Raw genomic sequence first — 27,026 nt, 5'->3', positions numbered from 1 at the left:
TACCGATAGCACCTGGCATAGAGAATGGGACTTAAATCTGAAGGCCAGAGTCTGACAGCCCACCCAGGGCACTGGCTGAGGGGGCACAGCCTCCCGCCCTTCCCTGAATCCATCCATGGACAGAGATCCCTATAGAGGGCCAAGAGCCTTCAGTGTCAGGTGGCCTAAGCTCAGTAGTGAATCTGCCCCGTGACTGGGTCTAGGTACTTGACTCATTTTTTAGTCCTACCTGCTTTGCAGCATTGAGAAAAGGGAGATGAAAGCCCTTTGTAGACATGGAATAGTTTGCTACACACCTCCTGATTTTGAATGTTTTAACTATAAAATGAGCACAATAACACCTTCTGCCTATGACTGTCCCAGTGATTACATTTTTAAAGGGGCCAGTGCATGGCATATAGCACCCATTCAGAAAGGGGAGCTTTCTCATTAAGAATGCACTGCGCATGCCCCATTTCCAGGGCAGGTGGGCATGCATTACCGTTAAGCAGATGGACTCTGGAGTTGTCATACCGGAATCAAGCTCTGCCTCACTCACCGGCTAGCTGTGTGTCCTTGGGTCTGCCAGCTCTCTCCTCTGCGCTATAGCAAAGCTGATGATAGTGTTAGCTTTCTGGCAGGGTTACATTAAGGAGTAAGTGAAAGTGTCTAATACAATATGAAGCTACCGTAGGTTTTCAGTGCGTGTTTCCTTTCCGTCTCCTTTTTCTGCAGCAGTGGTCCCAGGATGCCAGCTATGTTGGTGACAAGGATCCTCTGGTCCAGGAAGCACTTGGGGCTCCCCCTGGCCCTGGCCTTCAGTGTCAGGTGGCCTAAGCTCAGTAGTGAGTCTGCCCCGTGACCGGACCTGGGCATTTGACTCCTTTTCCAGTCCTGTCTGCTGAGCAGCATTGAGAAAAGGGATACGAAAGCACTTTGTAGATATGGAATACTTTTGCAGAGGCACAGACCAAGGCTGGAAAGAGACCAGAGTGGCTGGAGAATCTAATCTGTGGCTCTGATCCCCACCACCAGTGTGCTGAGCAAAGGTCACAAACTCTCAGCAGCAGGTTTGACATCAGAAACTTCCTCTTCAAGGTAGAGCCTGGAGGGTCCCTCTTTCCATCTGTCTCAGAATCCAGGAGGAGAAAGAGAAGTGATCTTGGAGTCAGACAGCCCTGGGCTTGTGTGTCCTGGTCCCACCACTGATAAGGGATGTCCTTCTCGTGGGCCTCATTTTCCCCACCTGTAAGAAGAGAACATGTCCCTAGCCCCAGGCGTTCATTTTAAAGATCAACTGAGAGCATGTCTGTGCAAAACCTTCAAGAAATCCTGAGATAAGGCTCGTTCTTACTAGCTATGGGACCTTAGGAAAATTACTTCATCTCCCACAACCTCAGTTTCTCAATCTGTAAGACAGGGATAATGGTATTCACTTCACAGGGCTGTTAGTCAAATTAAATATGATAATGGGAGTCAACACTTAGGTCACTGGCACATAGTAAGTGCTCAATTCACAGCAGCTAGTGTTACTGTCACTGTAGCTTATCCCATGGCACCTTCTTCCCCCAGACCCAGCCCCTGGAGGGCAAGTATGGCTGTCTCCTCTCTGCGGTTGAAAAAAGCTTTTGGTCCAGAAGATCCAAGGCCTTTGGTGGGGGTCCAGCCTCCCAGAAGCCCCCCGCAGGCATTACCCCTTGCACCTGGGAATGAAGCCATTCTCAGCTCTTACGCTCACTCATTGTTCAGCCTGACTGGACATAAGCAGCTCTACGTGGAGTTATTTTAATCTTTCCTCACAAATCAATAGCTGCTTACCTTGAAGCAGTTTTAATTAGTTAAGACCTGCTGAGTACTCTGCTGATAAACTAGCCTGCTATTAATGCTAAGTATCTGCCATGTGGTTGCTATTTTTATTATTGTTGTTCTTACGAAATCCTCATTTCCTGAGCCACACAGCTGGGACTATTATTTAAAAATCACCTTAGGCTTGAGGCTCCTTCCCTGAAACCTGAAGAAAGGGCCGTTTCCGGACAGCTCAGCTCACCCCGTCCCATGCCTACCACATGCAATACCCTTATCACAAAATTATATTAATAAAAAGATGCTTCCTTCAATAACAGAAAACAATAACAATAAAACATATACATAAATAACAGAAAAACCTCCACGACTTTTGATTTCTGACTTCTGTAGCAACAGAGCCCCCTAAGCTCTGTGAGCCCCAAGATGAGGATCACCTCACCCGCTTAAATCAGCTACCAGTGAGGAGGGAATATTTATTAAGTGCTTACTGTGTACCAATGGCACACATTGCAATGGTGCAATGTGCTTACTACTGGGACCTCATCTAGTCTTCGGAGCATCCAGAAATGCTAACATGAGCCCTGTTTTCTCAGTGAAGTAACTGGGGCTCAGAGAGGTTAGGACATTTGCTCAAGGTCATTACATCAGCAAGTAGGGAAATGTGGAGCTAAACTTCTGTCTGTCGTTCTAGTTCCCACTGGGGTAGGCCCCTGGGGGACCTTTCCTGGCCTTGGCTTTCTCCCACTCTTTTTTTCATTATTATTATTATTGAGACAGGGTCTCATTCTGTTGCCCAGGCTGGAGTGCAGTGGCGCAATCTTGGCTCACTACAACCTCCACCTCCCGGGTTCAAGCGATTCTCCCATGTCAGACTCCTGAGAAGCTGGGACTACAGGTGCACCCCACCACGCCCAGCTAATTTTAGCATTTTGGGGTAGAGATGGGGTTTCACCATGTTGACCAGGCTGGTCTCAAACTCCTGACCTCAAGAGATCTGCCTGCCTCGGCCTCCCAAAGTGTTGGGATTAAACGCATGAGCCACCAGCGCCTGGCCCTCTCCCACTCTTTATACCTCTTTGTCGTAGGCTCTAGGACCCCAGCCTGCCTATTTGTGTTGCTCTCTTTCCCACTGCCTCCTCCTATGCCATCTCTTGGTTTTATGGCTGGTAGGGGAGGATTGGGGCATGGTCTTTCTAAGTCAAAGACCAGCTTCATAAACCTTTGTAATCATTGTTCTGGTAAAGAGACAAAGGACACAAATAAAAACAACAACCAAAATCCATCTTGGAAGAAGAACCAATATCTGGGCAATGTGACAAAGTGGTTTTGAACCTGGGCAGGGAGAGCAGGAAAGCCTGGGTTCAAATCCCCCGGGTGCCTCTTATTAGCTGTGTGACCTTGTAAAGCTTGCTGAAGCTCCCGTTTTCTCATCTGAAAATGGCCTTTCTGGTAGCATCTTCCTCCCAGGGCTATTATAAGGATTAAGTGAGAGAAGTTATGTTAAGGGTTTGATGTGTAAACCGTTATGCAAAGTAGTACTTTTTCTTTTTTTTTTTTTTTTTGAGATGGAGTCTTGCTGTGTCACCCACGTTGGAGTACAGTGGCGCCATCTTGGCTCACTGCAACCTCCGCCTCCCAGGTTCAAGCAATTCTCCTGCCTCAGTCTCCCAAGTAGCTGGGACTACAGACGCCCGCCACCACGTCCAGCTAATTTTTTGTATTTTTGTAGTGACAGGGTTTCACCATGTTAGCCAGGATGGTCACGATCTCCTGACCTCGTGATCCTCCTGCCTCGGCCTCCCAAAGTGCTGGGAGTACAGTTCTTTTTATTGTTAGTAGTATTATTGCTAACATATAACAAATGGTTACCATGTGTCAGATGCTGTTCTGAGTAACTGTCTTGTTTCATTTCATTTATTTACACCAACACTCTGTGGCATTTCCATTTTACATTTGCGAATCTTTGTATCATCTCCATTTCACAGATGGTAAAATCTAAGGGTGAGTAACTTGCCTGAAGTCATGCATTTTTTAACTAAACTTTTTATTTTGAGATAATCGGAGCTTTATATGCAGCTACAAGAAATAATATAGAGAAATCCCCCAGTGGTAACATCTTACAGAACTACCACAGCCAGGATATTGACTGATATAGTCAACATACAGAACATTTCCATCACCACAAAGATCCCTCTGGTTGCATGTTGCCCTTTTATACCAATCCACTTCCCTCTAATCCCTACTGCACCTTAAACATTGTTTAGAGAATTTCTCCTGTCCATTCTTTTTTTTTTTTTTTTTTTTTTTGAGATGGAGCCTTGCTTTGTCACCCAGGATGGAGTGCAATGGCGCAATCTAGGCTCACTGCAACCTCTGTCTCCCAGGTTCAAATGATTCTCCTGCCCCAGCCTCCCGAGTAGCTGCGATTACAGGCACCTACCACCATGTCTGGATAATTTTTGTATTTTTAGTGGAGATGGGTTTTCACCATGTTAGCCAGGCCAGTCTGGAACTCCTGACCTCAGGTGATCCACCCGCCCCAGCCTCCCAAAGTGCTGGGATTACAGGTATAAGCCACCGCGCCCGGCCCTTCCGTCCATTCTTTTAGGATAGGTCCGTTGGTGGCAAATTCTTATTTTCCTTGATCTGGGAATGACTTGATTTCCCCTTCATTCCTGAAGGATATTTTCACTGGATATAGGAATCTGGATTGACATTTCCTAGGAACTCATCACTCGATTTTTCCTCAGATCCCAAAGTCCCTAGCCAGTCTGCCCTCTTCTCCACCATTTAGTCTTGTGTTTGTTTTGTATTTCACGTCCAGGGTTTTTAGTGGCATGTAGCAAGAGAAATAAGGAAAAGTGTCTGTCCTACCTTCCCAGAAGCAGACATTGCCCACACACTATTTTATTTTATTTTATTTCATTTTTTTGAGACAGAGTCTCGCTCTGCCGCCCAGGCTGGAGTGCAGTGGTGCCATCTCAGCTCACTGCAAGCTCCACCTTCCGGGTTCACGCCATTCTTCTGCCTCAGCCTCCTGAGTAGCTGGGACTACAGGTGCCCGCCACCACGCCTACGCCTGGCTAATTTTTTCTATTTTTAGTAGAGACGGGGTTTCACTGTGTTAGCCAGGATGGTCTCGATCTCCTGACTTTGTGATCCGCCCGCCTTGCCCTCCCAAAGTGCTGGGATTATTACAGGCATGAGCCACCGCACCTGGCCGCCCACACACGTTTTAATAAGTGATTGAGTCTGGATTCATCCCTGAGCAGCTGCAGAGCCCATGATTGTAACCTGGGCTATACTGCCCCAGACCTGGCCAGGCCACCTGAGTTTATTCAGGTGTGCTCCTCTGGAGACACAGGCCAAAATCTCTTCTCAAGAATAACAGTGGAAAGTCCTATTGGTTCAGCACAGACATCTTTGTAGAATGTGGGCAGACACCTCTCAGAGGTCCCACGCTCACATTTCATTAGCATGTGAGCTAAGCCGTTTAAATATACATGTGAGACCCTCTTAGGAAAAGCCAGGCACTTACTCTTTTCTTTCCTTCATCCATTATTTATTGAAGGCATGTAACCAAGGATACAAAATCATAACTGCCTTTTAAATTGTTCTCTTATTTTGTACCAGAAACTTTGCAAAACACTTTACATATTGGCCACTCCTTGGACATCACATCAAATCTTATCAGCTTCGTCTCTTATTCCAGCCACTGTTGTGAAGAGCAGAATTGTGCAGGCTTAGATCAATTTCATGAGTGTTAAACCTGACCTGTGCCTTATCTCAGGCCCCTACTATGCATTTCTTACCTCCTGACCCCAGGTGCCTGGGAAAAATCCACTCAGCACTCACTAACATGCAAACTGGAAGTGGAAGGCAGCTGACCCCCTTCAGACAACTCTTGACCAGTTGGGGACAGACACCCCCTTTCTTTCCTCCAGTAGATGGTTCTGAAACCTAACCCAGGCTTTTAGAAGGAACTCTGGGCTGGGCACAGTGGCTCACACCTGTAATTCCAGCACTTTGGGAGGCCAAAATGGGCAGATCACCTGAGGTCAGGAGTTTGAGACCAGCTTGGCCAACATGGTAAAATCCCATCTCTACTTAAAATATAAAAATTAGCTGGGTGTGGTGGCACATACCTGTAGTCCCAGCTGAGGGACTTTGGAAGCTGAGGCAGGAGAATCGCTTGAACCTGGGAGGTGGAGGTTGCAGTGAGCCGAGATTTTGCTACTTCACTCCAGCCTAGGTGACAGAGTGAGACTCCATCTCAAAAAAAAACAAAAAAAAAAAAAAACAAGGAACTCTGAAATTTAATAAGTAGTCTTCCTTAGGGTTGGCCAAACTCATCGGAAGGACAGCAGGTCTTTGTACTGGATTTACTTCTTCCCTGTTTTTATTCCCCCCTATCCTCACTCCTCCTTCCTGGGATCACATTTCCAAATAAACTGTCTTCACATAAACCTTCCGGGAAACCCAGGCTAAGACTCTGAGTACTGGGAGTGGCCCTGGAAAGCAATCCTGAAAGTTAACATTCTGCAGCTATTCATAACCCCTGAAATTCCACAGTATCACAACCACTCAGGCCTCCATCTGTGGTTGAACAGAATAAGGTACAGCTGGATAGTGAAATTCTGAATTGTGTAGTGACTGTGGCACTTGACCAGCCTAAGGGGAAGAGTAAGTATGAAGATTATGCAGTGAGCCAGCTTTTCTTCACTGCTTGAGAAACATTAAAAACAACAAATGACAGGCTCAGATAAGCCAACTGTCAATTCAAGGCAGAGCTGTGCTGCATCTATGGCACTATTTAAAGATACCCTCATCTCCTGAAGCTGCCTGGCAAACCATGCTGAGAATCAGGCCCGGATCTGACTATAAGAGTGGAAGAATTACAGAGGAACCTGAATGCACAACCACAAGACTCCTGTGATCATCAGAGGTCTCAGGGGAAATGAGTGGGACCCTGAAATCCAGAATGAGGACAGTTAGGTAAACTAGCCTGAGAATATTGGACCCCACATGCTGTGAACATATCAGGCCGATAGAAACATCCTCTTCCGGCCGGGCACGGTGGCTCATACCTGTAATCCCAGCACTTTGGGAGGCTGAGGTGGGTGGATCACCTGAGGTCAGGAGTTCAAGACCAGCTTGGCCAACATGGTGAAACCCTGTCTCTACTAAAAATACAAAAATTAGCTGGGCATGATGGCACATGGCTGTAATCCCAGCTACTCAGTAGGCTGAGGAAGGAGAATCGCTTGAACCAGGAGGCAGAGGTTGCAGTAAGCTGAGATTGCACCATTGCACTCCAGCCTGGGCAACAAAGCAAGGCTCTGTCTCAAAATAAAAAAGGAAAAGAAAAGAAAAGAAAGAAACATCCTCTTCCCTTCTACAGAGCAGTGCTCTTTTCCTTGCCTAGAGACCCTTCAGAGACTGAGGCTGGTATCTCACAAATTGATGCTTGTCCTCCTCAAGATCTACTCCTACAGCCCCTCATTACCTTCAGGATGATAAACAGAATAAAGTCTAGGCACAGCCCAAGCAATAACATACAAGTGCGGCTCTGGGTTGGGCTAGTTTTCACACTGAAGGAGTTGCAAGATCCAGCTAAAAAGACTCACGGGTTAGGGAAGAATGTATTGACACAACAATACTTGATTGTGACCTGTTTTAACAAGGATACTGGGGCTTATCCTAACACTCTGTTGGGACAGCTCCTTGTAGCTGGAACACAGTGATTTATTTGTTGGGGTTTTTTGTTTGTTTTGTTTTGTTTTGTTTTGTTGTTTGAGATAGAGTCTCACTCTGTCACCCAGGCTGGAGTGCAGTGTCGTGATCTCGGCTCACCTCAATCTCCGCCTCCCAGACTCCAGCAATTCTGCCTCAGCCTCCCAAGTAGCTGGGATTACAGGTGCATGCCACTACCACCTGGCTGATTTTTGTATTTTTAGTGGAGTCGGGGTTTCACCATGTTGGCCAGGCTGGTCTTGAACTCCTGACCTCAAATGATCCACCTGCTTCAGCCTTCCAAAGTATAATTAGATGAAGTGAAGATGCTAGAACTGCTCTGGCACAATATTGAGAAAGGGACCAGAAGGCTTAGGGAGGCAGGGCAGCTAGCTAGATTTATTATGTGAGATGAGCAAACCCACCCTCCACTGAGGCAATAAGCCACACGCTATTGGGAGGGAGGCAGGCAGGCAAGGGTGTAGGAACTGACCTCTGCAGGCGTCAGTTCCAAAATGAAATGTCATCTGGAGGATTGCTTTCAAGGGACACTTTCAGTTCCCGATGTTTATCCTGGATTCCCCCAAAAGTTAACGTGGATAGTTTATTTGGGAATGTGATCCCAGAATGAAGGCATGAGGATCAGGGGGAATAAAAGCAGGAAAGAAGGGGAGCTAATACAATGACCTCTTATCCTTTCGATAGAGTGGGAGATGTTGCCGCGGAACTGGTAGGTCCAGTGTTGGTGGACATGGTGAATCCCAGTCAAATGGCAGCTGCTCATCTTCAGAGGCCAAGTGGATGAATTCACTGAGATAGCAAGGTTGAGTGGCAATGAAGGGATTCACTCATTATCCTTGGACCCAGGCTTTCCTTTGGGGGAAAACCAGATTTATCTGGCTGGGGGCATTATCTAATTTTAGTATCGCTGAATCCCACTAAGCTGAAATAGCCCCAGTCCTTTTTACAGGTGAGGAAACTGAAACTCTGAGAGGTTGCCTAAGGGAGGGATGAAAACAAGCGCTCTGACCACATCCTGGCCATCATCGCCACAGGATTCGAGGAACAAGCCCAGGGGAGTTGCAGTATCCTCTGTCTACACTATCTATGTGACCTCCCTTTGTGTTTTTAAATCCCACTGCTTGCTGACAGATTTGTCACCTGTTGTAAGGGCAGAATCCATTATTATTATCAATAGTAGTAATGGATAATTAATAAATGCACTAGTCTCATTAAGCCACTTATTTAATTAATTTATTTTAATTCATGTAATTAGTTAATATGATAATGCTTCCTTTCATCCAAAGGCAGCCTGCAGGCTCTCCAAGCATGGTGTATGATGATTAATGGATTTTCACATGTTGAGAAGGAAGGAGTTTGGGGAGATCTCAAAGTCAGAGTTGCCTGGTGGGGGTCGCTTAGCCCATGGAGAAGCCCACTGCTCTCTATCTGATGACTGTTCTCCCACCTACCGGTGCTAAGCTCTCACTGGCTTTCTTGACTTTGCACTAACCTGGAAAGTCCTCTCCTTTTCTCCCTGAGTAGCAATACCACCCATCCTTCAAGACTCAGCTTAGGGGTCACCTCCAGCAGGAAGCCACCTGACCTTTCCCAGCTGGATGAGACAGCTATCCTGAGACACCCTGTGTAGCGCATGTCACAACTATGGAATGTCCCCTGCTTAAAAACAAATCCTTTGAGAGAAGGGGCTGGGCTATGACTACAGCATCAGCAACCACAAACGCAGCAACCACCATTATTCACTGAGCATCTATTCTGCGCCATGCATCTTCCCAAGCACATTGCAAAGATAGTCCCTTTCCATCTTCCCCCAACATCAAACAGTGGGAATTGTTTCCTTGTTTCTTTTGGAATAAGGAAACAGAAACTTCAAGCAGTTAGATAACTTGCCCAGAGCCACCCACCAGAACCAGGATTCGAACTCAGGTTCAGATGGTCCCAAAGCCTGAATCCTTAAGTACCATGCCAGACCTCTTACTTGTCTTCGCAGCCTCCACCCCCAGCACAGGGCCTGCTTACTCAAAACTTGTATAATGAATGAATGCCCCAAATGCTTTCTTAACAAATTTGGATCTCATAGTGAGAGAAACGAGAAGACCTTGCGGCTGAAAGAGCAGTGATCACCAGAGGATTAGAGGAATTCTGTTATTACGTTGATCTTTCATGGTAATGTTTAAGGACGTTAAATTTTCAATACCGTTGATGGAATTACATTTTACTCTAAGGCCTAAAACCACAAACAAACAGAAATAGTAATTCCATTAGTGGTTGAAAATGGTAATAATCCTGGTGAGTACAAATTTTATTGCTATAGCAACTGGAAAGCCCAGAAATGATAAATAAAAAGTTCTTGCATGCTGTGAGGAGTACATTTTCGTTGCCAATACTCCGTCAAACATTATAATTCTATTAGTAGTTAAAAATTGTAATAATACCCTTGACAATAATTTTTATTGCTATACCTGTAAAACACAAAGATAAGAAATAATTTTGTCAACTGGAACGTGGTGATCATAACTCAATGGTATTAGTGAGAAGTTTCAGTGTGACTAGCATCTCGATTTGGAGCCTTAGCACCTGAAACCGTGACTCAAAAGCCATTTCAAACTTAAGCCATTTCCCTCTTTCATTTCTAGTGTTCTCATGGCAAAGAAAGACCGCACTCAGAAGTAGGTTGATGGTGGCTCTGCCACTATCTTGTGACCTACCCTGGCTCTCAGTCTTCTCATCTGTTAAATGGGACTATATAGGCTCTATTTTAGTTTAGTCTAATACCTGGGGATACAGTCATGTATTATGTAGATGGTGACCCTGACTACATGGAGCTTATGGTTTGGGGGGAAGATGGATATTATTTATTATCAGCAGCATTGAAGGTAGTGATTTTCAGGAGCTCGCCCAGAGGCCACCAAGAAGCTCCTCCACTTGCGACCCAGACGTAGGTGATTCTCAAGAAGCTCCCCTGGAAGCTGCTTCCAGGCTCAAGCCTGTACACCTCCCTCGCTGCTATGCCTCTGGAGAGCAAAACCTTCTTCCTCTTCCATGGCTCCTACTTCCCATGGGCACTTCCATTGGCCAACTCTACCCCAGAACCATCTTAGGAAGGGCATTCTAGGAAGGCTTCTCAGAGGAAGTAACATTTAACTTAAAAACCAAAGGATGAGGGGAGGCCGAGGCAGGCGGATCGAGAGGTCAGGAGATTGAGACCACCCCTCGCTAACATGGTGAAACTCCATCTCTACTAAAATTACAAAACAAAATTAGCCGGGCGTGGTGGCAGGCGCCTGTAGTCCCAGCTACTCAGGAGGCTGAGGCAGGAGAATGGCGTGAACCTGGGAGGCGGAGCTTGCAGTGAGCCGAGATTGCGCCACTGCACTCCAGCCTGGGCCACAGAGCGAGACTCTGTCTCAGCAACAACAACGACAACAACAAAAAGGATGAGTAACACTTGGTCAAGGGAAAAGAATAGAGAGGAGCTGGGGAGGGAGAGGAGAAGGAAAAATAATCCCAGGTAGTGGGAACAGCCTGTGCAAAGTAGAGCTTTGCTGTCATTAGCAACTTCTAGGGATCTCCTTCCTGCTGCTCAGTGAAATTCCCCACTGGTGGGCTGGGAGTAGGGTAGGGGATGGCACAGCGGTTTCTCAAATGTGGTGATGGAGTTTACTCCATCAATTCCATCAAGTGCTAGCATCAGTAGATTTCACCATGGTGCATATAATTTTTTTTTTTTTTTTTTTTTTTTTTTTTAAGACAGAGTATCGCTCTGTCACCCAGGCTGGAGTGCAGTGGCGCAATCTTGGCTCACTGCAACCTCCACCTCCCAGGTTCAAGCAATTCTCATGCCTTAGCCTCCCAAGTAGCTATGATTACAGACATGAGCCACCACACCCAGCTAATTTTTGTATTTTTAGTAGTATATTTTTATATAGTATAGTATATATTTTATAATACATTTTTAGTAGTATATTTTAGTAGGAATTTTTGTATTTTTCGCCATGTTGGCCAGGCTGGTCTCGAACTCCTGACCTCAGGTGATCCACCTGCCTCGGCCTCCCAAAGTGCTGGGATTACAAGCGTGAGCCACCGCACCCGGCCACTTATCATTTTTTTATGAAAAGTTCGCCATGAATATTGCATCTCAGAGTGAACAGAATGGTGACTCATGTTTCACAACTTGTTTCTCATCTAATTTATTTTTGACAGTCCTGTCATATTTTTGACAACTAAATAACTTTTCCCTCTCCTTGGGATTTAAGGTCATGCAGCCTCCATGACTCCTCCCACCTACATTGCCTCAACATTCTCCCACATCAGCTGGCTCAGGATTACAAAAATATTTAGAAGAAAGACTAAACAGAACCAGGTCTTTAGGGGTGGTGTGGAGATGGGGAACAAGGAGATCATGGGTTTAGTTTTGAATATGTGGATTTTGTGATCACTGGAGACATCCAAGTAGGGATGACAAGGGACAATTTATATGTTGGTCTGGAACCCAGCAGAGGGAGCTGCAGATATAAATGCTGAAGACATGGGATGCAGGTGGCAACTGAAAGCATGGCAGCAGATGAGAATGTAGTGAGGAAGAGCAGAGGAGGCAGGATGGAGCTTTGAAGAACATCAACATTCAGTGCCTGGTAAAGGATGCTCAACCATAATGAAGAAGACAGAAGACAAGCATCCAGAGAACGAGGAGTTGAGCCAGGACATTCTTGTCTCAAGTAAGCCACCAGGGAGCTGTTTCAAGGAGATAGGTCTGAAAGTGTCCAGGACTTTGGCAACGTGGAGAATGTCCATGATGCCCTCCATGAGAGCTGTTTGTTGGAGACAATGGGGAAGAATCCAAATAGGGGTGGGTTGAGGAGGGAGAGGATGGGGAGAAGGAACAGTGATCAAGAGTACAGGCAACCTTTGAAGAAGTGTGGCAGCCAAGGGGAGGAGACAGGCGAAGGAAGCCACAAGGGAGTGTGGGGCCAAGGTTGTTGTGATGGTGGTTGTTTCAAAACACAGGTGGAATTTAAGCATATTTTAAAGATCCAAGACAGTAAAATGCAGGGTGAGGGGAAAGGCAACTAAAGCAAGGCTAAGCTAAGGCAAGGGAGGTCCATGGCGAGTAGGGGGTTGGGGTGGTAGCAAAACTTAAGGAGACACTCATTCCTTAAAAGGCAGGGCCAGCGTTTGCCCAACGCTGAGAGCATGTGCCTCCTTAATTTCGCATTCTAGAAGCCTGACTGGCTTCACCCTGGCCAGAGCCCAGAAATGAGATCTTGGAGTCCTTGAGGTGACAGCTCCAGAGCACAAGGGTGACTCTCAGAGTGCTACCCTTTTCCAAAAAAAAAAAAAAGCTTGACAAGGAAAGTTATAACCAAACTTTTAAGACTTGAAAGAATCCTAGAGGCCACTTCCTTCTGTGGCTTTTCAGGATGTCTTTAGCTATGAAACACTTCCTTTAATCTCATGTGGAGGCCCAATAAGTAAAACAGGAAACAAAGATGGCTCTAGAGGAAGCTGGGAGCCAGGAGCCTTGAGCTCTGGTCGCTGCAACACCCGGATCCACAGAAAGCTTAAGCTGCACGGATCACAGTTTGCAAACCTCTGGGCTGGTTCAAGATTTCCATATATTCATTTGTGAGTTCATTCCAGCTTTCAGTGCAGCCTCTGAGGCTGTTGGGGAGGCTCAGCAAAGGGAAGCCCGACAACAGCCTTGCATCTGCGGAATTGTCTCGGTTTCATAGGTGGACTTTGCTTCTACTAACCTGACACATTTAAATTAAATTTATTTATCTCTGCCCTGCCTTGTTCCCCAAAGGATTTGAGGTAGTGTACCAAGATATACATGAGACACAAGATAAAGCACCTAATAACATAAACAAGGAGATAGTAAAATAAGGAAAGGGAAGTTAAAGGAAGAGAGGCTTAGATCTGGGATTTGCTCAGTGTCCCAGCCACTTGCTGCAAAGTGGTCACAGATTTGACTCTAAGCTTTCTAACAATTAAAGCAAACAATGCATCTAGCAGACAAAGGCCAGATAATTGAGGATTCATTTGCCCATTTAAAAACAACACCATCAAGAAGATTTGAGTTAGAGCCACGAAAATATAATTTGATAGGCCGGGCGCGGTGGCTCAAGCCTGTAATCCCAGCACTTTGGGAGGCCGAGACGGGTGGATCACGAGGTCAGGAGATCGAGACCATCCTGGCTAACACGGTGAAACCCCGTCTCTACTAAGAAATACAAAAAACTAGCCGGGCGAGGTGGCGGGCGCCTGTAGTCCCAGCTACTCGGGAGGCTGAGGCCGGAGAATGGCGTGAACCCGGGAGGCGGAGCTTGCAGTGAGCTGAGATCCGGCCACTGCACTCCAGCCTGGGCTACAGAGCGAGACTCCGTCTCAAAAAAAAAAAAAAAAAAAAAAGACAAGAAAATATAATTTGATTTGCAAAATTTTAATTTACTCCTGACGTTCTAAGAATGTTTCCAAGGTTTTTAAAGCAAGGTAATCTGTCATGAAGGAGGTCTGACCAGATGTTGAAGGGTCAGAAGCTACCCTGTGTTAAAAGAGCTAGTGCCTACTAACTCCTCTCTTCCAGAATGTTCTGGGTCCTTGAGATACAAGTGTGGAGGCCATGACAAGAACAGAAAGTTCAAGATGGTTGTCCCTGGGGTGCTGAGAGACTGGGGGTCTGTGTGTGACAGGAGCACCTTGCCTACTCTAAAGTTTCAGTTAACCTTTTTTGACTCCAGGAATTCACCCAGGAGCGTTGGCTCTTCATACAGTCTCCTATGTCCACTTTCTCCTATGAAGCAATATTTTCTACTATATTTATTCATGAATTATTTTATTCATCAAACATGTATTAATGCCTACCATATGCCATTTATTTTCACATCCGCTATCTCACTCAATCCTCAGACAACCTTACCCACATGAATCTTCCCATTTTATAGATGGGAAAGTTGAGGCTTAAAGAAGTTAAAGTAACTAATTCAGGATTTCACAGCTAGTAAGTGGTAGCGCTTAGCTTTGAGCCAAATCTCTTCACCCCCAGCCTGATGCCTTTTGCGTTTTATCATAGAACCACCTGAGCTGAACACATCAAGTCTGAGCATCAGAGATTGCTAGTGGATCCCAACCCAGCTGATATCTGAGAACCAGGAAAACCAAACCAGGGGAACAAGAGGCTTGTTGGAGTGAAAGGGAAGTCTGCTGTCTTGAGATGGTAGGATTAGAATCGGTATCCTTGTGTGCAAAATTCAAGCAGTAATCTCTCCTTTGCAGGTTTGCTATTGTTTAGAGCCACCATGTACATGTGTGCAGGTCGTGCACTGCACGACTCTAGAGGGTACCATTCATAGCAGCAGCAGCGTGGATTTGTATTTTACTATTATGATCTTCAAGTAGGTAGCAAGAAAATGTACCAAAGAGTAGGCATATTTTCCTAATTTGTACATAGATGCCCAGTATCAGCAGGAGTGCTGGTGTGTGCCTCACAGGTGTATGTTTAGTGATTGGCACAGAGAAAGCCCTTGATAAATGTTAGTTTCCCATATCTCCTTCTGTAATATGAGAACCATCAAACTTGCTCAACCTGCCTTACCACACAGTTTTGAAGATCAAATAAAATAATAGAATTGAAAGTGTTTTCATAGACACACTGGGCCACTGTTGAGTACAAGTATAGGGAATTAATGGTTTGGCTAAGGAAGTTGAGGGGAGGCTCTGGCCCCAAGGCACCGAGACATCAAGGCTAGGTCTCAGTCCACTCAGGGAACAGGTTATGTGCTTCCCATGGAGTCCGCTGCCAGCTTGGGCTTCTGCAGTTGAGTTGGGAGCAGGGCCCCTGTGCCGCTCACTGGCAGAGGAAACAGGGAGCAGCAGAGGCTACCTGGGCCCTCATGTAAAAGCAGTTTGCAGGGAGGGAGGAAGAGAAGGGGAAGCATAATATCCACAGAGCAGCGGGAGATGCAGAAGGCAGACAGAGACTGGAAGATAAATGAGAGGGAGAGAGGTAAGGAAAGAGAGCAAGGGAGAGGCTGAGAGGGATGGAGCAGGGCGGCCAGAAAACAGAGAGCGAGAGCAGGATGAGATGGAGACAAGGGCAGAAGAAAGGAGAGAGGCGACCTGAGGAAGACCCAGGAAAGAGGTGAGCGAGTGTGCATGTGTGTATGCATGCGTGTGCGTGCAGGTGAGAAAGAGAGACAGAGAGGGGAAGAAAGGAAAGAGAAGGGGAAAGGAGGGCCCTGAAGGAGAGGGGAGGGAAAACGAGAGACTGGCGTTCCAATTCCAGCTCTTCTCTCTACTGTCTCTGGAAGGTCCTAGTCTCGGTTTCCTCAACCATGAAGTGTGGATAATAATCTTTACTTCTCCCTGCCCTCCCTCCACCCTCCCCAGTCCCACCCACTCCTTGGACTGCCTTAGGCATCAGGAGATGACAGATGTCAGTCTCTGGAGTTTGACTGATGTGGGGAATGCCGTTATGTTCCTGAGAAACGTGAGTTTTTCTACTCAGCCTGGCGAGCTTTGCGCAGCCCCTTGATTTGACTGGGCTCAGGGAAGTCCCAGTGCCTGTTACAGGGCCTGGCAAGAGGACCATGAGGATGGGGGCTTTGTCTGGATCTAGGGGAGCTAGATTCCTTTCACTGCTTCCTTTCACCAAATGGAAAAGCCAGTTCTGGCATGTTTCCTCGCAACGACCCTGAAACTCTCAGACAGCCCTCAGGTGCCTTCCCTATGTGGGCTCCACCACACCTGGGTTTTGGGACTCAGGAGTGGTTGACAAGGAGGTAACTGTAGAATAGAAGCCTCAGAAATGAGATGGAGGTGGCCGGCATTTCTCCTCTCTTTTCTGAGTGTGAAGAGGCCATAAAACAATTAGAGCTCCATGTTGTTCTCCCAACAGAGGAGGGCGGGTGTCTCTGCCTTGTTGAGTGTAATCAGCACCGAGATAAGGGTTCCCCTGCAACTGTAGGAGAAGATAGGCTGCCCCATAAACCTGGGTCACCAGCAGGGCACCGGGGTGAAAAGGTAAAGGGAGGAGCCGTGGCACCTCGTGCTGTCCCAGGGAAAGCCTCCAGCTGGAATTCTGACCTGATAGGGGAGGGCCGCAGGCCCCTCGGCCTGAGTACCTTCTTCCACCATGGGGCTTGTCCCAGATTTGGGGAAGATGCCTGGCAGGTGGGCATCAGAGGTTAACCCACTTCTCACCAACAGCCAGGGTAAGTCTGGAGGCACAGGGACAGGCAGACCATATGTCATTGAACCATTTCTGTTCTAAGTCTGAGCCTCTGCCACCCTGCCCCTCCCCCAGGGCCAACTACACCATCACTACCTTCCCCCGCCCACCCCCTCCTCACCCCACCCCACCCCCCCCATCCCCGCTTCATTCAGCCTCAGGAGCCACAGGGGGTCTCTAGGACTCTGCTCTAGCTACCGTCTACATCAGCCCTGCTTGGACAGTGCCGGGGTCCTGCTGGTGGTTAAATATTCTAAATACCTCCCCTGCCAACAACCCTGATTTCCTGAGCGGTGAAGATCTTAGAGGAGAATGGCTCCATCTGTATTTGAAAGCAGGAGGCCAGGGAGAGGACAGAAGAAGGAACAGCCCTTTCGCCTGCCCCTGGGGAGTGACTGTGCCTTTCATCAAATGCTTTCTTTCATTTATTCCTAACCGCAGGGAAGTGGCGCTGCTCTTTGAGAGTAACAAGAAAGAGAAAGTAATTTACCAAATCTCCTTCTGTGTGTCTTAAGAAGAGACTCTGGCAAACTGAAGGTGAAGGGTGAAAGCCCAAACGCTCAGCCATCCTGACCTGGAAAAGAATTCCAGATGGAACATCAGGGCCTGGTCGCGGCCTAGATGTTGTTGCCATTTGGATAGGGTTCGAGAGACCGGTGGGCAAGCACTGGGACCAAAACTCTTTGAGGGTGAGATGCAAACAGGGTCAGGAGGCCAGTAAGCTGACAGTTTCTCTTCATGACTCAAGATGTGTCCTCAGCTGTAACTTCCACCCCATGGTTGTCAATTTTCTCATCTATAAACTGAGGCTTGGATTTGTTGATTCCAATTCTATCTCCTCCTTCTCTGATTCTATGATTCTCATCCAACCACTTATCCACTGGATGGAAGGAATATCTGTGAAGGAGGCAAAAGAGGAGGTGATTTTATCTGGCTGCAAGATGGCCCAGTGTGTCTTGAAGAGCACAGCATGAGGAGACAGACCTGGACAGGGCTGTCATGTACGTTTGTTGAAGTTCCACACTGCACAACAGTGCTCAGCTGAGGGGACCGGGGGGGTTGCAATATAGCCTGGGCTCTGCTCACCAAGCTGTGCATGCTGGTATGGGGTTTCATCCACCTGAGGAAATGTACCTTCTTCTAATCTGTGCAAATGTGCCACAAAGGCTGGTGGCAACTCTGACCTTAGGAGAAGACGAAAAAACCACTAGGGAGAGGGAGCTCATTAAATCCAAGTTTTGAGACTTCCTAGCTCTATGACCTCAGCCGATTTAAAGAATCTGAACTTCGTTGGGCGCAGTGGCTCACGCCTGTAATCCCAGGACTTTGGGAGGTCAAGGAGGGTGGATCACCTGAGGTCAGGAATTCGAGACCAGACTGACCAATATGGTGAAACCCCATCTCTACTAAAAACACAAAACTAGTCGGGCGTGGTGGTGGACGCCTGTAATCTCAGCTACTAGGGAGGCTGAGGCAGGAGAATCACTTGAACCCAGGAGGCAACGGTTGCAGTGAGCCAAGACTGCACCATTGCACTCCAGCCTGGGCAAAAAGAGCGAAATTCCGTCTTAAAAAAAAAAAAGAAAAAAAAAGAACCTGAACTTCAGTGTTGTGATTAAAAACTGGGCTTGTTGTCATTTCTTGGCAGAAATGATGTGAGGCTGAGCCCAGAAAATAAATCTCCAGCATGAAGCACAGAACCTGAACCATAACAGGTACTCAGTTGAAAGAGTTTTCTTCCCACCTCCTCCCTACCTGGGTTTCTCTTGGGAAAATGTTCATCAGTGTTCTGGTGTTGGAAATGACTTCCTTTGCCTGGAAATTCTTCCCTGAGAGTCCATCTGCTGGTGGCAACCTCCCTTACCACCTGCCCTCACCTCCCAATGTTATTGCCTTAGCATTCCATTTCCATCTTAGAATGCTCACCAGGGTAAGACATGAAGCCTCCCTACGGCAAGAAAGTCGAGACCAGGAGGAAATCTGGTGAAGGTGTCACACACAATAATTGTAGGATTGGATTTTCATTTTTGCATGTGAACCCAAGCGCTTTCCACAGGTAGCTCCCTCTCTCTAGTGGTTTCTGCATCTTCTCTCCCCTCTCCCCACTTGAGAAACAAAGAAACTATGCATGGATCATGAATGTTCAAGCTGGAAGGCCTCAGCGAGGTCATCTGGTTCCATCTATCCACCAAGGATGCTTTAAAGCATCATCAGGCATTATCCAATTATCACACTCTCTTGAACTCACCCGCTGACTGTTTCCCACTGTGCTGAGCACAAGTTGCTAACAGCTTTCTCAGTGGGCATAATTACCCAATTTTAGGGCTGGAGAGGCACTGAAAGGTGCCAATGGGGATGCACTTAGCGGTACTGTCCCTGGTTACACTCTCCCGCTGTGTTCTGGGTTACTCGTTCTTGATCAAGTCTTGCCTTCAAGACTTCACCACCAGAGGACTTTCATCTCTTAGAATTTAAAGAACAGGGATACGTCTAGAAAAATCTGAAACAGTGCTTTGTGTACACTGGGCCCTGCTTCCAAACTTTCAGTGGCTCTCTATTGCCTACAGGATTAATCCCGGTTCATTTAATCGGCCTTTTGTTCTGTATTACAGAAAAATAGAAACAAATGGCACTCAGTTTATCCTCTTAAGGAGTCCAAGTTCTACTGAGAGCGATGGGTACAAAGAAGGTCAATAAGTAAGTCAGGAATGAATAAGACAGCAACCACAATAATTGCTGCCAGTGGACAGGGAGGATGGAGGAATGGCATGTGTGTAGGGACTTGTGGGCCTTTGACGGTGGAAAGTATTTATTCAGATGTCATTTTATAGGCAGAGTATGAGACCCAGAGAGGAAAAATGAGTTATCTCAGGTTGCACAGCAAGACAGAGGCAGAGCCAGAACTAGAATCCAGGACTCCTGAGTCCATGTTTGAGTTCTCTTTGTTCTGTTTCAGTGTTTCTTTTATAAAGTTCTTAATTATTGAGTCCCCACCTTTCTAGAACACAGCTACAGCCTGGCACTGTGAAAAGCGCACCAGGAGACTGGGTAAGGGGTCTGGAGTCTCAAGTGTGAGTCCTGGCTGGCTCTCTGCCCTGTGACACTTGAGAGAGACGCTTAAGCTCTCTGAATATTCTTTTTCTGATCTGTTGTTCATCTACCAGAATTCAGCTCCATTAGGGCAAGAAAAACATCTCATTCATCTTCCTCAGGATAGGTCTGGGGGTCTTTGAGAAAGACAGTAACAGATCACAAACAGGAATATTCAGCAGTCTGGGGCTTGGGAGACAAAACTGTGGGGGAAAATAAAGGTTTGGAAGGGGCCAGCATATTGACGACTTGGCAATGGACGAATGGAAGACGGGGAGAGGAGAATGTGAGGGGGGAAGAAGGGTCTCTCACACTGTTGACTCCCCCTCCAACACCAAGGAAATATTGAGAAAACACCTATTAAAACATGAAGGTTGGCCAAGGGTATAGGCAGCTCACTGCTCAGGCCTCTCCCAATTACAGAACCAGAGAGATGCTGGGACATTTGTTCTAGCAGGAAAAGCTTAGGGGATTCCACTCCATCTCTGTCTTTGCTGACAGCATCACCACGGACAAGCCACCACACTGCTACAAGCCTCAGTTTGCTCACCTGTAAAATGGGGGTTGTACTGACTCAGAGGCTATGGGAAGGGTTCCATGTATAGACAATCTGGGACAGAAAGGGGTGGCTGGCATTGCTCCGGGCACCTTGCAGTTATCAACCCATCCTAGTCCAGGCCCCCGAATCATATCTGATGAGCTGTGGTGATCAACAATGCTGGAGCTGACTACAACGAGTGCACTGCCACAGCAATTGGCCCTTGTAAGGCCATTTGTCTCATTCTCTTCCCATCTCCCAACAGGTGGCGAGGTTGAATGCACCACATTCAGAATGCACAGAAAACCCAGAATGCGATTGCTTAGGAGTCAGGCTGTGCTGCCTAATTAAAACAGGGGCATTTGTAGACAGGAATGTGGCTCTCTTGAAAGTCCAGGAATTCTGGGTAATCAACACTCAACCATCAACAAACACTCTCCATTTCAGGCACTGGTAATGCCAAAAATAAATAAATAAATAAGTCAAAATTTTGCCTCCAGAGGTCCCATGAGGCCCTCGTCTACTGGGGAAGAAGACAGGCAAGTAAATGGAACATCACAGCCCACAGCAATATGTGTCAGAAGACCAGGAATGCCAGGATCACGAGAGTGCAGGGGAAGCGTGCCAAGATGTAGAAGAGGTGACACCTGGGCTGAGTGTTGAAGGTTGAATAGGAGTGTGCCACCCAGGGTAACTGCATTCCACGGAGAGGAGATGGCCCAGATCAGGTCTAAGAGAGGGAGGCCAGGAGAGAGAAAATAAGTCCCCCCTCAGTCCTGCCATAAGGAGGGCCAAGGGGGTTCACCATCGATGATATCATGCGACAGCCAGACCACCAAGCCAACTCAGGCCCCTTCCTGAGCAGCCCAGTGGCCAACTGGATCATCCAGTTGGCTCCAGATATTTTATACTAGACCTCGGGCACCTCCCAGCCCAACTGCCTCATACCCCAACCTGCCAAACACCTGCCCTCCCTTCAAGGCAAGTCCAAGGGACACCTCCTCCCAAAAGCTTTTCCTGAGTTTGCCAGAAGACCTCTGTTACGGAACTCGAGGGTATTAGAGTCAACCGTCTGCATCTGCACTCAGCTGTGAGCTCCTTGAGGGCAGGGGCTGTGCTTCATTATAATAGCACAGTGTATAGAACCCAGAAGGTACACAATTAATATGAAAAACAGTCATGACGACTGTAATGACTCACAGTAACTGAGCACTAGTGCCAGACATCAGGCTTAGGGATAGGCTGTAAGTATCATCATCATCCTCATTAGCTTATTGAATCCTCACAAAAACCATTTGAGATAGTGCTATTGCTATCCCCATTCTACAGATGAAAAGACTGAGGCTCAGAGAGGATGTGGCTTGCCCAAGGTCAGACAGCTAGTATATTTCAGGGTCAGAATTCAAACCCCAAAGGCTGGGTCTTATCCACTGAGTATCATGCTTTGTTATGTGATAAATTTGATTGAACCGAGTTGATGCCATAATAAAAGGGGGGAGCCAGCCAAGCACAGTGACTCACACCTATAATCCTAGTGCTTTGGGAGGCCATCACAGGAGGATGGCTTGAGGCCAGGAGTTCGAGACCAGCCTGAGCAACATAGCAAGCTCTCATCTCTACTTAAATAAAAAGTTTTTAAGTGGGGAGCAAAGTTATTCAAACGAGAAGAAAAAACTATAGGAAATGACATTTGAACTGCGCAAGGAGCATTGTCAGGAAGGTCATTCCAAGAAGAGGAAATAACAGGAGCCCAAGGTTAGAAACCGCTGTTTGAGGAGTGTGTTCGGCATGTGCTCGACAGTAGCTCATTATATGTGTTTTAAAATTCAAATTGAGGCCAGCCGTGGTGGCTCGCACCTGTAACCCCAGCACTTTGGGAGGCCGAGGTGGGCGGATCACCTAAGGTCATGAGTTCGAAACCAGCCTGACCAAATTAGTGAAACCCCGTCTCTACTAAAAATATAAAATTAGCCAGGTGTGGTGGCACATGCCTGTAATCCCAGCTACTCAGGAGGCTGAGGCAGGAGAACCACTTGAACCCGGGAGGCGGAGGTTGCAGTGAGCCAAGATGGCACCATCGCACTCCAGCCTGGGCAATAAGAACGAAACTCTGTCTCAAAAAAAAATCAAATTGAATTGGAATCTGTGAATCATCATGAGTAATAATGTGTAAATTGCTCAGAAGAGAGTAGCAGGAGAAAGGTCTGGAAAGACACAAGGGGCCAGCTCAGGAAAGGCCGGGAATGCCAGGCTAAGGACTTGGCTCTGACCTGAGGCTTTGAAGAAAAGATCTTCACTGGGAAAGGAGACTTTGGGTTTCAGGGCTGACTCGCAGGGAACGGAAATTTCACTCCTAATGAGAGGGATTATGGGGAGACAGCGCCCCCACATGGGAGAGCCGGCTGCTCCCCTGAGTAATTCAAGCCTGCGATGTCTTGGGCCACATGGCCCAAGGGGGTGGATCAGCTCCATGCCTGACATTTGTGGGGTCTAGAGTGAGAGTTTAAATAGAGCCCATATGGCATCCCCAGTATTGCCCCTAGACCACTGCATGTTCCAGGGGCCCCTCACTGTACCCTGCCGTCCGCAAACACTCTACATCCTCCGCCAGGGCCTGTGACCACCCAGGGCCAGTAGTGCAAACCTAGGGGTGCAATCCAGGCCCAGGCTGGGTCCCACGTGGGCTGCAGTCCCCATTTCTCCCCTGTGGGGCACTCTCCGACCGTCTCCCTTACCCCAGCCTCCGTCCTCTGGCCCAAGGCCAGACTCCTGCTCCAGAAAGGAGCCAACAAGCAGATGGCTCCCACTGGCCGGTTTTTCTTGCATGAGATGACCTGTGATTGTGCCAGTAGACTGGTGCTGACACTTATACGGGGTGACAAATTGTTTATATAAACAGGGACATTAAAATATTTGCCCCAGGCCAGGTGCAGTGGCTCATGCCTGTAATCCCAGCACTTTGGGAGGCCGAGGCAGGTGGATCACTTGAAGTCAGGAGTTCAAGACCAGCCTGGCCAACATGACAAACCCCGTCTCTACTAAAAATACAAAAAATTAGCTGGGAATAGTGGTGGGTGCCTGTAATCCCAGCTACTCTGGAGGCTGAGGCAGAAGAATTGCTTGAACCTGCAAGGCAGAGGTTGCATTGAGCCGAGCTTGCCCCACTGCATTCCAGCCTGGGTGACAGAGCGAGACTCTGTCTCAAGAAAAAAAAAAATTGCCCCAGCTCCTACACACCTTAGAAAAATTTGTCCTAGCTCCTACACACCCGAGAAGCAGCCTGACAATACATTAAAATATTTGAAAGTTATCACTCAAACTAAGTTCATAAAATGCATTCTATCCACCTATCATGACAAATAGACCTTCATAGCACCCTAGAAGCCTGGGTCCAAATTTAGGCTACTCCAACTCCTTGGTGTTCCATGCTAGAACATGGTGGGGAGAGGGTTTGAGGTGTGAGCCCCCAGCGCGCAGCCCCTCGTGTCTCTGTCCTGAATCCTGTGTTCCCCAGTCCCTACCTGCACATGTGTGGACCTTCTGCCTGCACATCCAAGCTCCACACACCCCCCACCAACTTCCCCCTGGTACCCTCTGAGCTGGGAGCGTACCCACCAACAGTGGGGTCCACCTTGTAAAGAATAAGGACAGGAAAGAGGCCTCCAGGTACCGGAAGTTGCCTTGAGGCCCTTTGGCCAGAAAATTCCAGGGTTCTGAGTACCCAGAGCATGATCTAGAAGGGAAGAGAGCACAGCTCTGGCTATCCATGTTCCCTGAGAGAAGGGACACAGCTGGAGGAGAGCAAATAAGACCTTTTAAAACACAGGACCCCTCTTTCCCAGGCCTAAGTCACTACCAGACAGAGCAACTGTGCCTTAAAGGTAGGTCCCAAGAATCAGCCTTCTGTCATTACCTGGGCCCGTGCAAAGGAGGATTTCCTCCTTCTCATGCCTTCTAGAAAAGTTCCCATTTCTCAACATCACTACCACCAAAGCAGGCTCTAGGGCCTTCTATACACGGCTGATTCGGTGACAGGATGGAAGACTGCTCAAGCTGCAGAGGAGAGAAATGGGACCTGAACCTCTCCTCCCACATGGCTTACCAGAAAATCCTACATTTAGGATGGAAGTTTGGGGCTCATTTGTCAGGTATTTGCCTAGCCATTAAAAGTTCTATACATTTCCCATCTGGCTATTATTTCGCTATAGGGCCTACCACAGGTGGAAGACATTTAAATTAGTCAATTGCAGTACTGAAACTCCAGCCCCGACTATCCTATCTAAACGGTTTGTGTGACACTGAAGTCCAGTTAGAAAGACATGTAGAATTTGTTATTACTCCTCCGTATTTTATGCAGGAATACTCCTATATTTTCCAGTCGTCCTTGTAGCTGGCTGGCCATGTGATTGATTCGGGGCAATGCAATGGAGTGGGAAGTATGTAAGTCACCTCCAAGGAAAGGCAGTAAAGTACCTGGTGTGCCTTCCCCTCATGCACACAATTAGAAGAGAAGGACTCCAAGATGGTCTCGTGATGGATGAAAGGGGCTTGGATCCCTGAGTCACTACTTGGAGGAGGGAAGCCTAAGAGAGCTGCCCAACCCTCATCAACTTGTTACGTGAGTGAGAAATTAACTTTTACTGTGTTAAGCCACTGAGGTTGGCGATTGTTACCACAGCTGATGAGTGTTATTTTATATAATATGGAACCTGTCGGAGTAGTCAAGGTGAGACATGGTAATGTTAAGGCAATAGTAGGATGGGGTGGATATGAGAAATATGAGGGGGAGAGATGCTCAGAAGTGAGGGAGAGGGCAAACCGTGTTCCTGCATAAGTCTAATCCAAGGTGGACGATGACAAGAGCCAAATGGGAGGTTCACACACGGGGCTGTGGGCTGTGAGGAGGACAAGCAGATGACACCGAGAGATCACAGAGGCGATCGGTGGAAGAGAAACAGAAGAAAATAAAGAAAATTTCTCAGTCTGACGACTCCCCAGCTGCAATGCGCTGGTCGCTTCTTCCAGAGTGGTGCGCCCTGCTGGGACATGGACGAGTGGCCGTTCCAGCACCCCCCAGGAAAGGGCTCCTCTTGTCCATGGACACACACAGAGCCAGACAGCCTGGTTGATTCCATGAGCAGATGTCCTTGGGGTCTAGCCCCAGGTCTGGCTGTGAATCATGGGACAGTCAGCCCCCTTCTCTGGGCCTCAGTTTCCCCTATGTCAAATGAGGAGGTGGGTTTGATCTAAGTACCTAATAATGACATTGACGGTGAAGGAAACTAAGCAGAAACAAAGGTGGAGGGATTTATGGCTCTTCCAACGGAATCATGATGATAGAGGAAGGGGTGAAGGGGCATCCCCTCAAGAGAGGCCAACTCAGGGGCTGAAATACATCTTTGTCTGTGTCTCTTTGCCATCACCTTTATCTTCTCTTACCGCAGATGAGCTTTCTCTGTGTGGCGAGCATGCGGCCCCAGCATGCTCCAGGTCCCCTAACATACCTGTCTGAGGACGAAGCATTCTGACAGGTCCAGGCTGGATCTCATGCCCCCGCTGTGGAGGGGGGTGTTACCAGGAGAAACAGTCACGGAACAGGTTTATGTCTGCTGTCCTCCCCAGATGCCTCCTGCCCCGATCCTAGGTGATGCGACCTTCTCGGCCCAGCAGACTCTCCCACCTGCACTCGCCTGTTGGTTACTCCTGGGTAGTGCCTGGCAAAAGCTTTTCCAGCTCTTCTCAGAGGTGACCTCCCCTTCCAAGAAGGTGGAGATGGTTTTCTCACCGATTTGCAGATGGAGCCATCAGGTCGGAGGAGGTTAAATAACTCAGCTGTGAGAGGTCACCAGGAAAATTGGAGACACCTGGGGTATGCGCACGCCTTCTTTGCTGGCAGTTTGTTCAGGGCTTGGCCCGCTGTGCTAGTTCAATGGGCTTGAGGAGGCCTTTTGCTTCCTTGGAACTTCCTGAGGAAAATGATGTCCAGCCAGCATGATGCTCAAACACGCAGATGAGTGGTGGGAGCCATGCAGACCCCTACATCCATCTCAGCTCCACCTGCCCTTCCTAGGCACCCACCTGGCAGAAGGGAAGATGGAGGAGGAAGAACGCACTGACCTCGGGCTCCTGCTGGGTGCCACATTCTGACACCCTTCATCTCACACTTTAAATGTTTTTAAGGTGGCATTAAATTACACCAATAATACGACAGCCTTCTAGTAAAAAATGTAAAACATTATGGATAAGTCTGTAAGTGACTTTGATCACTGTAACCTCCCCGCAAACTCTCCCCCAGGAACCACTGTGACCATTTAGCCAACATCATCCTGTCTTTTCTCATGCATTTACTTTTAAGCACATATGTTAAATTTTGGGGGGTTCCTAACATAAATAGTATCAATTGTACCAATTTTGCATGCAGATCATAATACTGAATATATTTTTTCTTTTCTTTTTCTTTTTTTTTTCTTTTTTTGAGATGGAGTCTTGCTGTGTCACCCAGGCTAGAGTGCAGTGGCATGTTCTCGGCTCACTGCAACCTCTGTCTCCTGGGTTCAAGCGATTCTCCCACCTCAGCCTCCCGACTAGCTGGGATTATAGGCGTGCACCACCAAACCCGGCTAATTTTTG

The sequence above is a fragment of the Macaca thibetana genome, chromosome 10, assembly GCF_024542745.1.
Source record: "Macaca thibetana thibetana isolate TM-01 chromosome 10, ASM2454274v1, whole genome shotgun sequence".
In the NCBI taxonomy this organism is placed as follows: Eukaryota; Metazoa; Chordata; class Mammalia; order Primates; family Cercopithecidae; genus Macaca; species Macaca thibetana.
This window is presented reverse-complemented; position numbering follows the sequence as displayed.